Source organism: Schistocerca nitens, chromosome 1 (genome assembly GCF_023898315.1).
Source record: "Schistocerca nitens isolate TAMUIC-IGC-003100 chromosome 1, iqSchNite1.1, whole genome shotgun sequence".
Classification (NCBI taxonomy): Eukaryota; Metazoa; Arthropoda; class Insecta; order Orthoptera; family Acrididae; genus Schistocerca; species Schistocerca nitens.
The window spans coordinates 981,369,849-981,385,964 of NC_064614.1; positions in this window are offsets into that span (position 1 = coordinate 981,369,849).

Genomic DNA, 16,116 nt, shown 5'->3' on the forward strand with positions numbered 1-16,116 from the left:
TCATTCCTTTTCCCAAGGCTGCAGTCTTCTCTAGGTCTCCTCCAAAGGTAAATATGTGGGTCCGAATCCTGATTCAGTACAAAAATATTCATAATTTCATTTCAAGCCCTATCACGTGCACACCGGCCTGCTAGTGAAAATTAACGTGCATTTTTAATGTCTGTTCATGTTGCCAACAATTTCTGGTCATACACGCACACATGTTACTGTTGGTGAGTAAGCAACTGATTCTTAAGCAATATTCGTGGACAATAAAGAAGAACGATAGGAGTACGGTTCGATTGTCGCTCAGGCACAAAAATTTGTGCCTTATTTTAGATTCAAACACCTAGCGGCTGGCAAGAAAAACCGATACGTAACATTTGATTTTACTTAGTTAATAATCCGATTACGTCTTGGGTTCGTATCTCCGCCGCAGAACTTCACATCATGCTCTTCATCTTTAAATGCATACACACTTCGTTACTTGTGAATTGAGGTATATCAGACACCTTTCATGGTTAGTTAACAGGGATGAAAGCGTCTTGATAGGAGTCCCAGTTTATTACAAAAACTGTCGTCTTTTATTTTCAAGTTTAGATTTGGTTACTGATATAGGCGAAAACTTCGGTACTTCATGACTCTTCATGGATAGTCAGCAATATGATATGATTAGATTAGATTAGATTAATACTTGTTCCATACATCATAAATACCACTTTTCGTAATGATGTGGAGCGAGTTATTTTAATGAAAGATTTCTTTACATACCAGTATTAAATTTCTTTGCAACAATTTTTTACCCTCTCTCTCTCTCTCTCTCTCTCTCTCTCACACACACACACACACCCACACACACACACACACATTCCCTTTTTATTTTTATTTGTTTGCTGTGCTCGCTTATCGGCGAGGCAGGAAAACGTCAGTGAATGAGTTTCTCAGTTTTGAGTACAGTTACGAAAGAAATATAAAAACATGTATGATGTTACTGATTTATGATGCTTAGTAGCAGTCAGTTCTGAGTATTATTAGTAACTAAGTTCCAGTCGCTAAACCTAGTTGCAGAAATGCGAATCAGACGCATTACATATTCCAGGCTGTAGCAGCCGCGTCTTTGAGGCGCCAGCTATGGTCACTTCCCAGCCCGCTGTAGGATCACATCGGTTCGTCTTCTTCCTGCTGGTAATGTAACTGAGATTTGGCAACAACGCAAGGTATGTTTGGCAACTCTGTGATCGACGAGTTACTTCCTGGTGTGCACGGAATTAAGCCTCAGAGTTCACTTGATTTCTCGTATAATTTCCATTGAATAATCTGAGTTGTTATCGCTTGAGGTGTAACGGAAGGTTGTAAATTTACGGTTTTCAACCCAGCAAAGTCATTGAACGTGGCAATCGCAACTGATCTCGTCCTGTAAATAGCGGTTTACGAGTTCTAGCCACCATTGGCCTCATAAGAGGAAGGCGCAAACCATATCTATGCGCTAGCTCTGTGTTGACGTGCTGACCTGCGGAAAAGCGACTGTTAAGGTTCGCGGTTCCAGCCTCGCTGAATGTAACGTTTTCATCCCTTCTGTGTAAGAGCTGCAAGGAGTCAGATCAAACATCGATACGCAAATCGTAAGAAAATACTTTCAGCTCATAGTGCAATGGAGAAAACTTACAATGCTGCACAACAGGTAACGACTCTTTCCGCTGCTGACAAGCAAATTTTGGGTTTCTAGGAATACGTAACTTTATTTATGAAATGCCACATTTGGATACCTCTTGAGTATGACACAGCATACCATTTGAACACAGAACCAATCGAGATCTAAGTGAGAAGTATTTTACTAATTCGTGCAGATAGAGGCACTTTCGTCGTAAGGTTATCGTGGGTAGTTTTATTTCGTTTCTTACAATACAGTGCACAGTTTCTTTTAGTGTTGTTAAAACAATACTAAACATGAGAGGGAAATTAAACATCAACGATATATTCGAATTCTCTGATGTTATCTAGAACAGTCTGAAGAAGAATAAAATGCCACAACCAGACGACAGCTAATGCAGAAAATACATTTCTGACTATTTTGACACGATGCGCTCTCCCCATACATAATACAAAAGCTTCGAGACGCATCTGCTGCCTGGCCGTCTATTAAACCTGAAAAGAACAAAATGACGCAGAAGTTAGCCTTTTTTCCACATGCCACTATTTTGGGTTGAGAAGTGAAGAGAATTATGTTCAAAGTTCCATTAAATTGATAACTTTAGCAGACAGCAGAATTGCGTTTAAAAAAAATGTAGTAGCGAATGTGATAGAACACGCGACGTCTTCTCAACTGTGCGCGATACTTACCGCTACGCTACTAGCTGTGACGTAGCTACAGCACCTCTGGAAGTGAACAACAGTTCCTCCAGAACTTCTGCATTCCACAGTGCTGTGAGATAATGCATATGGCCGGGTCTAGACTTCTGAGAGACAGACAGTTACAGCATTTCTTTTGCACTGCTCGATGGTTTCAACAAAACAGATAGCGCAATAGAGTAGATCAAATGGAAAGGAACACTTCCTATTTAAATTTCTGCATCCTACACTGCTGGCAGTTCTGTGTAGGTGGCAGTTACGTTATTTTATTTCGGTGATTACAAACTAGTGTCGAATGCATGCACTGGGTAGCCAAGGCAGCTAGTTCATGGCGATTCGGCCAACCAAGTAAATGAATGTACTGAACATCCTGCAAACCACTACAGGGAGCCTGTGTGTCAGAATTCTCATCTTGTGTGCCGCCACGGTGTTATGATAGAGAAATGAATCGTAGAGAAGAGGGTTTGGTGGTCTGTTGGACTGATGATAGTTTCATATGATGATGGTCTGGGCTCGATTCCAACTTCTGCGATGTTTTTTATAGGGAGAGGCAGATTCTATTCTCTTCTGGATACATCAAGCGAAGAAGGTATTATAGCATTGTGGTCTGAAAATCACATTAAACATGATATTCCTTCTCTACCAAGTAGACGTTAGGTGGAACCACAATAAAGTAAGGAGTGGCGACATGTAGAAACTCTTTATCACCAGTAACCTTTCTTATACTAGTTGTTTATTTCTAGTGACGAAACAAACCCTGTGTATGGTCACAGGACACTTATTCCATCTTTTATTTGAGCTTCTGTATGTCGATAAAATTGGTTCTGATCTGGGAATGTAACTCAGACCGTCCTTAACGCGGAATTTGATCCCTTCGTGACAGTACAGCTTGACTACAACTTGTTGTTTGTTCAAAACTGCAGGTTCCTCAACATCTCCACATATTGCGCATGAATGGGTTGGAATCCTGGCCCAACACTAAAGGTTTCACTATGTATTATCAAGCTCTAGCATGAGAACACCGATCTGCTGGTGGATAATATTTTTTATTTTTAATGCATTTTCATTCGTTGTCAACACTAAGGATATCTAATGTTTTTGACTCCCAGTGAGACGCAGAACTATTTGCGAGATCACTGTAAGTTCAAGGATGTTATTCTGACTTGCTGGTGGAGAAGAATTCGGTAGCTGACGTCTCTTTGTGTGTAGGCAACAACGATATGTTTCGGGTTCAATTCCTAGTTCAAATATGCTCACATGTCGCTGCTGGTGTAACAAACTCATACTTAACGTTCCTTTTCTCTAGAATATGACAGCGATATGTGCCGGGTTGGAGTCCTGGGAAGGAAAAAATTAATGTTTCGTCTCGTCATTTCAATTAATACATCTAGCTACTGCCGAGAAAATCCGATATGTCAAAGTTGATTCTGCTTCAATAGCAATCCGATTAGGTTCTGGGTTGGAATCCCTGTCCAACACAAAGCTTTACCTCACTGCATTTCAAGTAAGTTACTTGTGAAGTAAGTATTTAACATCTCTCGTAGTTCGCTAACAGGGACAATAGATTCTGGGTAGGAATTCGCGACCGTTAAACGTGTTTGCGTTATGTAATTTAAAGTTGATATTTGCTAACTGATACTGTCTAAAATCGAGGTATATCACTCTCTTTATGCCTAGTCAGGAATGACTGTTAATTTCCGTCAGTCACGAAATCTTAGTTTGCATGACCTGGGTTTGAATCCATATGCAGAACGAGGCGGTTCGTCGTGTCATTCGAAGTTCATACATATTTTCAACTAACTGCTCCTGAATAACGTAAATTTTTAATGACTTTTGTGTTAAATAACAAGTATGGTATGTTACTTTGAAGAGGAAATCATGAATACGACGAACTTACTACGTGCATTACCTATCTGACGTAATAATGAGAGTGCTAACATTTCATGTTTGTCAGTTATTGCAATAAATGCGATCTTACAAGCCTTAAGGACAGTCTTTTCTGTTATGAGGTGTTCACTAATATTTTTAGTATCGTGGTATTACTTTACATCTTGAGTTATTGCGATACAGAGTAGTGTTTTCTAGTGGTGACTTGTTGGAACCATTTTCAATAGTCAGACGACTGTATCAAGGAACGATTAGAGGACCTGCTAGACAGCTGCGTTATTTGGGTTGCGTTGGATCAGGCGAAATGCAATCCAGGTCGTTCGGATACTTTTGAGCATGACTGTACTTCGTTTACAATCCGATTAAGTGCTGGGTTCTAATCCCTGTCACAAGCTTTATATGATGGCATTTCAATTTTAAACATGAGCATACCTTGTTCCTTGTGAATGACACCATATTGGGGGTAGTTCCCAGGACGGTAACTCTTATGACAGGATTCCCAGTTCAGTACAAACATTTTCGTCATTTATTTTGAGGATCTGAATTGATAACTGATACTGGTACAAACGTCTATACTTAACGTCTCTTTACGCGTAGTGATCGGGTCTCAATAAGGCACAAACAAAGCTTAACTTAGTTAGCAATGGCTATAGGTGCTGCGTCTGAATCCAGGTCCAGAACGACGACGTTGGTCATGTCATTTAAAGTTCAAATTTGTGTACACGTATCTGTTGATGTGTTACGAGAACAATGATATTACTGTTGATTCGCTGTTAATGTTGAGATTTCCCTAGAAGGCTTGTTGCCGTTAATAACGTTTTTCTACTGGTTCGTCCAATATCCAGTTTCCAGAGCCACTCGCCGTTGAGCGACCTTCAGCACGTGGATTGAAAACCTTTTAGAGAGCGAAAAACTTTTTTCCAATAGCCGTACATGCTTTGTAACTCCATATATTGTATCAAGTATTTCATTTTAACTAAGGATTACTGTACGACATATGTAAAATAATCCGTTTTGGAATGTCACTTGTCGTAATTAAGGTTAGTTTAAGAGTGTTATGGGGTGTCTCATCGCTAAGAACGTGTTTTCGAATATGTTTTGTATGACGATATTAGTTGACGCTTAGACTGACTGCAATAAAGACATTTGGTCTCTTAGTAGTCTCTTGCGGTACCCATTGTACCCATTGTGTGTAGTCAAACGACTGTACCCCATGGGGTTTTGGTGTTTAGAGGACCTGCAACACAGCTAAGTTATGTTGGTTGTATTCGTCAGTGACCCACTTTTTTAGCTGTCAAGTGTACATTCTCTGAAATGTATTCCTCAAATTAAGGCCGATATTTGATATTAGTAGACTTCTCTTGGCCAGGAATGTCCTTTTTGCCATTTCTAGTCTGCTTTAATGTCCTCCTTGCTCTGTTCATCATTGGTTATTTTATGGCCCAGGAAGCTGAATTCCTTAACTTCATCTACTTCGTGACCATCAATCCTGATGTTAAGTTTCTCACTGTTCTCATTTCTACTACTTCTCATTACCTTCGTCTTTCTTCGATTTACTCTCAATCCACACTGTGTACTCATTAGACTGTTCATTCCGTTCAGCAGATCATGTAATTTTTATTCACTTTCGCTTAAGATAGCAATGTCATCAGTGAATCGTATCATTGATATCCTTTCACCTTGAATTTTAATTCCACTCCTGGACCTTTCTTTTGTTTCCATCATTGCTTCCTCGATGTACAGATTGAACAGTAGAGGCAGAAGGCTACATCCTTGTCTTGCACCCTTTTTAATATGAGCCCTTCGTTCTTGGTTGCCCACTGAGGACTCAATGATACAGAGCCGACCAGGGTGGCCGAGCGGTTCTAGACACTACAGTCTGGAACCGCACGACCGCTACGGTCGCAGGTTCGAATCCTGCCTCGGGCATGGATGTGTGTGATGTCCTTAGGTTAGTTAGGTTTAAGTAGTTCTAAGTTCTAGGGGACTGATGACCTCAGAAGTTAAGTCCCATAGTGCTCAGTGCCATTTGAACCATTTGTTTTTTCAATGATACAGAAACTGAAAAACTATGCTGCAATGTCATTGACTGACAGCATCGTGAGACTGAAGTGATGAGGTGTATTGTTGACATGAAAACTCGTCGAGAGTGATGGTTTGGACCTCAGGTAACTGAGTAAAATGTGTTGAAATTATGGCGAATGTGGTAAAATTACGAAAATTGATGGGAAAAATTAAAACTATGAAAATATGACATGCTCGCTTGTGTGTATGAAAATCATTTGTTTCGCCACTGGTAGGATTGGTAACTGATGGCGCATACTATCTGCTCTCTACGAGTTTAAGGCCCGCAGCATATCCGCTTGTTCCACATGTGGTTATACGCTGTAAGTCACAAAAATGAAAGGTGCAGTGTCCAAAGATTTGGAGTTCAAGATTACTACCACCTAGGATAGCGAAACAGCAATTATATACGTAGGTGCAAAAGCACCAACAATATGAGGACTCAAATCTCTGGGTCTCTCCGAAAAATGGAACGCTGAGACATCTGCTACCTTGTCACTGTAGAAGATGATATTAAATGGAGAGACGATCACCTTTGGACAACTGTTTTGAAACGCACCGCAATGCTGCAAACTCATCCAGTTTCCTTATGTTGTTATGTCCTCCACATTTTTATCAATAAGAAACACCACCTCTGTCTTTTAATTCAACCATCCTATTACGTTTTGTGGGAGCAGCATGATTTACACATACGATGTCCAGCATTCTGTGAGAGCCAATGGATCAAAAAGTCCTCATGTTGGTTTAGCACCTCAAACACACCTCAGATTCGTTATGGAAAAACAAAATGTGTGGGCGTTGTATAAAGCTGTAGTCATACACTTCTTGGATGTGTTACACAGAAAAACGATGTAGCAAACTGCTTATGAAAGAACGACGTAGGAACCATCTCTTGTGATCAATGGACTGTGGGGAATGATCCTGCTACAGTATGAGCGACGAAACGTTACACTAGTTTGCAAGCAACTTCGATCACTGACTGCTCCAGTGGATCAATATTTCTATATTTAATAGGATCGCCACATATGCTTGATGGTAGCATGCAAATTGCTTTTGTTTCCGCTATATCATAAAAGAGGGACGCAGTAATATCATATTGAGTGTTTCTACCGAAAAGTGTAACACTATAGATGTGAAAAAACCAATGTATTGGTCATAGGCTTCTTTATGTTTCTTACAACATCAATCTAGCATTGCGTCTTTAAGTGATTCGTCTCATAGCATACCATCTACTATATGTAGTCATTCTCAATCAACCATCATCCTCCCTCACCTATTACCACATGGATATATCACAGAACCTCTGTTACACTGTTTACATGGCATCGCGATAGAATGTGTCACAAATACTGTTTATCATGAGAACAACGACACCACTTAGTTGCAGATGTTGGCTTAATAACAGGTTCCTTATCTGAACTAATTTCTAAATTCGACAGGAAGGGTGATTTTATTACGAGCTTACACTGCTGGCGACGTACACATGCACTTTCGGTCTCTTAATACATACCCCAAAGATCACCGTCTACATTCAGTGTCACAGTATTTGTGTGGAATACCACTTCTTTTTTAAGCAACACTATACTTTGATTTATGAAGCATGTACAGTTTTTAACATGAATGTCATTAGGAACTCTTGTACGTGCCCATAGAATCAAGATTGCTGTTTCTGCAAGGTGACAGTAACATAGTCGTTGCAATAGTGTTTTTATTAGCTGATTGTTCATAAGACGATAATGCCACTCTTCCTAAGACACATTGGTACCACTCACAAGCAAAACAATTGTAGCATGCCAATACATTCCAGAATTTTCGTTCAATATTGTTTGTTTGGTGCTACCAGCATTCAGTTATTGGCGAAGTACGATACTTAGTTCGGGTGGCTGAGAGATTTGCTGTGATCAGCAAGCTTATAAAGCATGTCTTGGGAGTAAAGTTTCTGTGGTCAACGTGCAAGGAAAATGACTGTGTCAGGTCGTAAGAGGGATATGGATTTGACATGGAACATTCCGATTTCAATAAACTGATACCCATAAGGCTCAAATGGTTCAAATGGCTCTGAGCACTATGGGACTAAACTTCTGAGGTCATCAGTCCCCTAGAACTTAGAACTACTTAAACCTAACTAACCTAAGGACATCACATACATCCATTCCCGAGGCAGGATTCGAACCTGCAACCATAGCGGTCGTACGGTTCCTGGCTGTAGTGCCTAGAACCGCTCGGCCACCCCGGCCGGCTTACCCATAAGGAGTATGGAAGATTATACATAGTAAGTTATAACCAGTCATAAGAAGGATACAGATATTTCCAGAGCAAAAGCCATTAGATGGAGGTATTTCCGATACTCTGCTCATTGTGGAATTTCATCAGATTGGGGCTGCAATCGTAATATTTAATTGTAATTACAGTGATAGATATGTGGTTGGCTGGGGAGCTAGTCATCTCTTGCATGCATCTGCAGGGACAAGTCCTAGTGGCGGCCTTCATAGCGCTCTCTGGATGGCTCAATAGTTAACTATCCAGTATGCTGGTAGAGCAGCAACAGAAGCGGATGTGTCTGTTGCTTGAGAAGATTCAATATGACCGTGTTCTCACTGGACAATTACTTGACCAGTTGAGTGCTCTCTCCGACCTCTGAGCATTTGGTATGGTAGGAGTTGGATGCAGAGAGACAGGCATGTAGCTGTCAGCCTGGCCAGTTGGGGTGTGGGTCACTCCTGTCCATTGCATGTGTGGCTTCCCAGCAGTCAGTGGATGGTGCACGCTCTGCTGTCGTTAGTGAGTGTATGATCAGTATGAATCAACATGTGGCACACAACCTCTGGTTTGGAGCACTGTGGGACGACATCAGGACATGAGCACATGGTCTGTATGAGTGTTCCAACAATTTCTGACATCTAACAGTGATTACTACTACTACAACAACAACTACTACTACTACTACGGAATGGAGTGTGGTTTAAGTGTATAGTGTTTACTGCTTCTCAATACATTGTAGTGCACTCTGTGTTGTAGCAGTATCTGTTGTTGTTACTGTCCTATCACACAGCAGACCCTTCCTCCTCTTCCTTCGTCCTGGAATATCTGAGAGAACAAACTTAGTGATTATATAATGTTTTAAAAGCCGAATCGTAACATCAAGTTTCCAATTGATAAATTTGTTGTTTCTGATAGTAGTATTGCGAACAGAAACATCAGTCCACCCAATTGGCAGATTGTTTAAGGACATAGTATGCAACTGACCTGAAATTTGAATCTTTCAGCTATTTTCAACGTAATGGACTTCCTCTCAAACGATACCAATAGGAGGCAAGGGGGAATAATCCAGAAGGTTTTGGAAACTGGGCAATTGCCAGAACGAATCTTAGTAAATATACCAGTCCTGGTATTCATAAATAGTGTTACAGAGCTTCCAATACTTGTTAGCAGCAGACACAGTGGCTGCGCCAAAGACTGAGGTGGCGTGGAGTTTTACAATTATTTATTGAACTTTCTTTAAGTTTCTCCCTCGTCGTCGCTGCCCAGCCCTGCAGATCCCTCCGCCTGGCTGCTGCTGTGTAGATTCTCCGACAATGCGCGTCGCTGATGGCACTCGGAGCCTCAGGCCACCAGTGCTCCGCTGAAGTCAGGATGACCTGTGGTTGGGATGAACTCGTCCACGCGCCGTGGGGCCAGCTGCCGGCGCCTGCTGCACTGGCAGCTGGGGAGCCGTCAGTCGCGATGTCCGCGAGGTCCTGTCATGGACGGACCACACGCCATGGGGCTGGCTGCCGTGAAGTCCGGGCGTCAGTCCCTGGCGGCGCCTGTGACCAAGACCGCGTTGCGGCCGGTCCTGCTGCAAGTTCTCGCTGTAGTTTGTCAGCCATGGTGCCGACCGAACTCGGGCCGACCCCCAGAGCTGAAGTTGACATCTGGCGACGAACGGATGACTCCTGCGAACTGGAACAGACTTCCGGAATCGTCACCTACGAAGATTGAACATTCGGACACGGACCACGTCCGTCTTCAGATCCGAACTGCTTCTTAATGGCTTCTGTCTTTTGCTGCCTGTGCTCCACTATTCATATCCGGCAGGAGGACGTTTTTTTACCCTCGGTGGTAGCTTTTATTACTTCCGCAGTATATTGCAGCGTAACTTAGCGTGCTGGCCTCACTTCCCCTTACTCAGCACTCTCCAGGCTTCGCTCGGCGCTCGGTCTGTGTGTGCCCTTGCGTCAGTCGGTTGGTAGACTGCTGCTGTCAGCGAGGCTACCTGTGTGTGCTTACTTCGCAACACCTCTGTCGCCGGCGTGCCTCTGTTTTGCCACTCTGCACTGCGTGAAGCAATGCTTACTACATGTGGCCGCAACAATAGGATCCAGCGAAAAACTGCTGGAACGTATAGATTTAATTACTTAGTAAATCAGTCTGATAGACTGAGGGAATACTTCCAAGAAATCCACTGCTGGGGATTTACCAGGAAACCACTACTTTGTTTAGGACAAAGGCTGGGTTAATGTGGCACAAGACAGACACTCACTGGGCAAGAAATAGCCACTTGAGAGAGAGAGAAAGAGAGAGAGAGAGTGGGGGGAGGAGAGAGCATGTGTTTCAACAGGTATTACCCAGGTACCAAGATCAAAGAGTTGCCACCAGCTGATGCTTTGTCCCACTGGAAGTATTTGGACGGGTCAGGGTAGGAGAGGAGGGAACTGGTAGGATGAGGGGTTAGGACTTGCTTCTCCCAGCGTCCTCTGCTGGTAGTATTGTGAATTAACTCAGTCCGTATCTGTACAGGAGGGCAACCAGATAGCGCAGCGGCTTCCACCGACTGGCATGGAAGGTGTGTGTTTGGGAGCAGATTATCCCTTTGCTGCAACTGAAGTAGCGAGTTGATGTGGCAAAGGACACCGTCAAGAACAATGAGGACCACAGTTGGGGGGGGGGGGGGTGTGAATGGCTGCCAGACTGTCAGAATGGAAAAAAAAGAAATGCGGTATTCTGAGACACTATGGTCTGCTGCATTGGAGAGGTTCGTCGGAATTCTCCCAAACATTGGCATGCGACAGGAAGTCGACACTTGGGGGCATGCTAATACCACAAAATGGCTGGCAGTGCAGCAGCTGACAGCGGTTGCAAGCCCGAGTGGGCATAGTGTGTCCTCTCAGACACTGGTTTGTGTAACAGCTCAGTGAAGTGGCCAGTGTGTGGGTGCCCAATATCCCAGCTGGCACATCTGCCCTGCAGTCAGTGTGAAGCTGTTATTCGAAAATTTTTAACAGTATAATTACGTGTGGTGAGTTATGTTGACGTCTATTTTGTAATGATATTCCTTGCACGATCGGAAGAAAGGCGTTGTATTTAATTACTTGTTTTCCATGTATTTTACAAGACCTGCATCTTACAAAATGAGCAGAGAATGATGATCTTTTCCCACCAAATAAAAGAGAGATCCAGCTGCGTGAATTGAATTTTATAAATAAACAGTACATCCGTTGCTATGTAATTGACATTGATCTGAATTTCCTGTCATGAGATCCTTCCTATCCAGCACATACTGAGTCTTTTTCCCATCAACTTCCAGATGGGGGAGGGGGACTTGGTGATTTACCAGAGAGGGTGGGGTTAATTAATTTATTGATTTAATTAATTAGTCAATGAAACTGATAAAGTGGAAGGGGCTATTTGAATAACTCAGGCCTGAAAGTGTTCTTGCATCAGTGAACAGGAGAGGGAAGGGTTAGAGGTTTCCAGAGGGTGGCCGAGGTGAAGGGAGAGGGGTGGAGAACTTTCTCAGAAGAATGGGTTATCTTCAGGGCTCATAAATCAATTAACAGAACAACAGGTTAAGGGGAGTGGAGGGGGAAGGTTTACATGGAAAACCACAATAGGTTGTCATAAATTAATCAGCTGTCACAATTTAATTAATTTTTATACCAGTTTGATGTCAAAAATGGCACAGAACATAGGTTACTCAAGTACTGACGCAGTATCAACCTTTTAAATAGAGAGGGTTTTGGAGCTCATTAACATATTCTGCCATGCTGCGATTCTGTACATGTCACTAGAACCAGAGAGAATAGTCTGTTGACTTTTAATGAAATCATGACATGCTGACTGATGAAGACCAGCCTGCTACTTGCTTGAAGTCAACACCGTGGCCGGCCAGTGTGGCCAAGCGGTTCTAGGCGCTTCAGTTAGGAACCGCGCTACCGCTACCGCTACCGCTACCGCTACCGCTACAGGTTCGAATCCTGCCTCGGGCATGGAAGTGTGTGCTGTCCTTAGGTTAGTTAGGTTTAAGTACTTCTAAGTTCTAGGGGACTGATGACCTTAGATGTTGAGTTCCATAGTGCTCAGAGCCATTTTTGAATCAACACTGTGGGGCAGTCAACTGATGCATACCATAGCCATTGTCTGCCGTGCTGCCTACTAAGACATTGCAGATGAAAAGGCTTCTGAGCAGCCAGCACGCCTACACTACTGGATCACCATGGCTGATACTGATATTCCAGTTGCCATCTCTGACCTGGCGAATTGTGTCCCTCCAGTGTCCTGGCTGCCTCATGAGCATCTGCTGCAGTCTTGATTGATCCCTGGCGAGTGACCAGTCCTTATGCTCCAGGACTACTGGCACCCTGGACCACAGTCAGCAGTCTACACCTGAGTGCCTGACAGGCTGTCTTCGAGAGCAATGCAATGACAGCTGCACTGGGTCATCGCACTACGACTGCACAGGCCGCATATTCCTCGCCCTGCTAACTTGACCACCACAACACGCAGTAATGTCACTGACCTGCAACAGTAACATCATGATTCGCTGGTGAGGAATCAGCATTCTTTTGTGGCATGTGCCCCTGGGCCCAGCCGTTGCCTGCTGTTCAACCATATTGTTACTGATAACGCTGTATCACTGGCGCCGCTGGGAGTGCACTGGACTTCTCACCCTCACTTTTCACTTGACCTCCTGATCTCAGTGTGATCCCCACCTCAGGTCGCTACAGATCGCTACAGCTCTGACATATTCCTGTATCCCTGATTGGTCTTGGTTTCAGAAAACATACCCCAAAAAAAGAAAAGACAAGACACACTACGAAGGGAATTATCTGAATGGAACGCAAATGTGATGTACGTATAAAGAAAAATAAATGAAAATCTGTATGATGTATTCTAGGGAAAGAGCTTCACAAATATACCAAACTCGTTGGTCCTCCTATGGCCCTTATGTAAATAGTTATTCCGCTTGACATTAGTTAATAGAGTTGTTGGATGTCATCCTGAGGGATATCGCTCCAAGGTCTGTCCAACTGGCGCGTTAGCTCATCAAAATACCTAGCTGGTTGGAGAGTCCTGCCATAATGCTCCAAACGTTCTCAATTGGGGAGACATCTGGGGTTTCTCCTGATATGTCTTTGCTGGTCATTGGGATTCAGTTCGAAGCGGTGCTCACCAGTGAAGACAGTTCTATTCCAGTCAAAGTAATTATATGCTGAAGATGTGTCTGGAGACGCCCCTGACATTGGTGGGGTACCAACCTGGCTGTCGCCTACAATACTACTTTATGACCAGGAGCGATGGTCTCAGGTGGGATTTATTTCCATATCAGGACCTGTTTGGTTGTCATGCGTAGCACCCTTACAGCACAGTGGTAGTCGGCGATATGCTATGCCCCGTTTTGTTGCCCTTCATGGCAAGCCATCCTGGGCTCACATTTCAGCAAGTTAGTGCCCGCTCAAGCTATAGTTTCTACTACTTGTCTTCATGCTTTCGAAAGCCTACCTTTGCCAGATAGGTCGTCAGATCTCTACCCAACTGAGAACGCTTGGACCATTATAGCCATGGCCCTCTTTGAGGACCGCATTTTGTCTATCTAACGCGCCAGTTGAACAGAATTTGGTATAGTATCCCTCAGGAAGACGTCCAACAACTCAATCAATTTTGTAGGAAGCACATTGTGCTCATGTGAGAGCGATCTAGATGCTTGGTAGCCAAGATCGCAGGAATTCTTTTTATTCCATGATTACCGGTTTCGGCGAAACTAAAGCCGCCATCATCGGATCTTAGGATCTAGTAGTGGAGGAGGACTGGCTGCTCAGAAGTCTTTTCCTGCGATCTTGGCTACCAGTTTATTGTGTCTATCGATCAATGTCAAGCCGAAGAACTACTTACAAAAGGGACAGAGGAAGACCATCCTGTTATTGACTTGGCGCATTCGTGAAACTCTTTCTCTTGATTAAATCATATCAAGTTTCATGTACATCTAGCGATTTCCGTCCCATTTGGATAATTCCTTCGCTGGTTGTCTTTTTTTTGTATTTCTTTCTGTCTTACGGTGTACATTATTATAAATGCACCGTCTGAATACCACCGTTTGAAATAAAAACCAAACGCATTAACTGATCTTTCCTCTTTGTTGCCTAGTGGTTGGTCCCATCTGTCACAGTCATTTCAATATATAGGATTCCTGCACGCTATTACCCGGAAGTGTACAATGTGTGAATGCTAGGATCGACTGCCCATCCTACAGCCCTGGCCTCACACCCAGTAACCTTAGTCCTTCTTGCATTTGAAACAATGTCTTGATTAGCAATGGTTTGAATATGGAGAATAACTCAGGATCGTCTTTGTTAGCTGGTTCAATTCCTAGGCCGTCAACTCCATTGCAGCAGGTTGTAGAAGCCAGTGCAACATGAAGAAAATTTTTATTAGTGAACTGCGATTACGTGGAAAAGTGAAGTAGGTTTGAAAGAAACTAAAGCTACCAATAACAGATTTTCCTAATGAATATACGTATTTATGTTCTGAACCCACTGCCCTTGCTTTTTGAATAGGCTTCCTAAAACTTATCGTAAGTACTGCTCTACAACGCTCATGTCTACGGGGTGCCCCTGATATAACGTACACGCTCTTTGAAAGTGAATCTCTCGTTTATTAAACCAGAAGGAAATAATTTTTGTGGACAATAATTCGGAAGGCAGTGAAAAATTTAACAACACGTCCATTTATTGCAGGAGAGCGGAGCATGTCCTATTTGCCAGAAAGAGCCGTACTTTAAGAAGGAACATGCGCCATCTTCTCTCCGTCGTCTCTCCCCTCGCAACCCAAACTGCCCCTGCGTGTAGACAATCGGAGCGAGTGACGTCAGAAGAACAGTTCTTTGTATGCCGTGACGCTAATGGCAATTACTGTGAGCCAAAACCCCCATATATATGCTGCTAATAGAGTAATTAAATACACAACACCCAGAATGACGTACACTAATATAATCTTTCGGAGCAGGGCCAATAATTCGACCCCCCGTTGGAGGTTCGAGTCTTCCCTCGGGCTTGGGTGTGTGTGTGTGTTGTCCTTAGCGCAGGGCTTAACAACTGGCCGGTTTTGAGCGCGAGTACTCGCGTCTGCTCAGGCAGGTGCTCGCGAGCAGGTGCAAGGTCGCGGAGTAGGGAGGGAGGGGAGGGAGGGGAAATGCGCGCGCACGTATGAATAGGACTGCAGCGTGCCTATTGAATTCGCGCCGACTGTGTAACGTTAAAAGTACTACGATCATCTCTAACAGTCACTTCGCTGGTTAAGAATCATGTCAAGTCGTCGTTGTGTAGCCCCAACCATGCTTTCGCAGTTCAACCCCCATTGGGAGGACTTGTATCTGTTTACAGGAAAAGATGGTGTTGCAAAATGTTTAGTATGTCACAAAACGCTGAATTCTTTTAGGAAATTTAATTTGCAGCGACATTATATGTCGTACCACTCGTAAGACTACGGAAGTGGAAAATGTGATGGACCAGATCGTGCACAGGAAGTTATTAAACTTAAAAGGAAGCTATCCGAAGAAGATCTGGATGACGAAGAAAAAAC